A 1,171-nucleotide genomic window follows, 5' to 3' on the forward strand; every position below is an offset into this window, starting at 1 on the left:
TCAAGAAAATTAGAACCGATTTCGGGCTAACCCGAATTTAGCCCTAACCTAACCCTTATTAGGATCTGCCCTACAGACACCCTAGTTTTAAAAAATCATCAATAATATACTAATTTTGTGCTGAAAACAAATATAACCTACTATTTTTAGGATTTGATAAAAAATTGTTTGAGAAAACTTGTTCTTAGAATATCCTGAACCACTTAGGGAACCTTAGGGGCTCTAAAGTTATTTTAAGGCAGGAAATTTTAAAAATCTTTATACCACAATTAAACGAAATAAAGCTGCCAAAATTCCACGGCTTCTCAATAAATCGTTGAAAACTTCATGACTAGCACTATTTTATGCAAAACGAGGATCCAATAAGAGAGCAGCGATGAAAGCATCACATTCAAAAATCTTTTATGAACGTAAATTTAAAGTTTCTAGAAAATTAGATGTTAAATTATTTTGTCCATCGGCAATCTTTTCTAAATTCATCACCATTCTCATCCATCGTAAAAAGAAGTCCGACATGGTATAGTCTGATCTGTTACTAACCCTCCATCAATTACAATATACCCGTGTGCGCCTGGTAAATAAACTGACCCAAGAGCCACCGAGTTTAATAATAAAGTTTTTGAAATATCATTTTGATTTTTTCATATTCTTTTTTCAACTTTATTGAGTAATCGATTTGAATAATGCAGTTAAAATTATGCCGTAAAACACATTTCAAGCTACTGGTGGAACAGTTCATTAACAACTGACAGTTTCTTATCAATATTCTGGTACTCCTATTTGAAGGAGTGGTCCTGGAATGTTAACATGGTATATGATTTCTAAAATATGATAAAACTCCACCACTTACTATTGCTTCTAGTTTCAGTTCTTTTTTGATGCTCAAAGTGTATGGGCTCGCCAAGAATCCGTATTTCTTTAAAAAATAAAAGTTTTGAGAAATTAAATTACCAAAAAAAGCAGTATTTAGCACACATAATATGTATAAGTTATATTTTTCCGAAAAATTTGGGTACAAATTTGAATATTCTGCTGTGCGATTTAATTCGATGACCCGTTGCTCTGATTTAGTTTTAAGTGTAAAGTCATTTTTAAAACGAACAAAAAGCTTGGGATCTGGTTAGTAAAGTAGAGTCTAGACCTCTAAGTGTTCATGGAACTTAACATCTCC

The sequence above is a fragment of the Hydra viridissima genome, unplaced genomic scaffold, assembly GCF_058129835.1.
Source record: "Hydra viridissima isolate aposymbiotic clone 2 unplaced genomic scaffold, HvirCarnegie_v1 scaffold_2, whole genome shotgun sequence".
NCBI classification, from domain to species: Eukaryota; Metazoa; Cnidaria; class Hydrozoa; order Anthoathecata; family Hydridae; genus Hydra; species Hydra viridissima.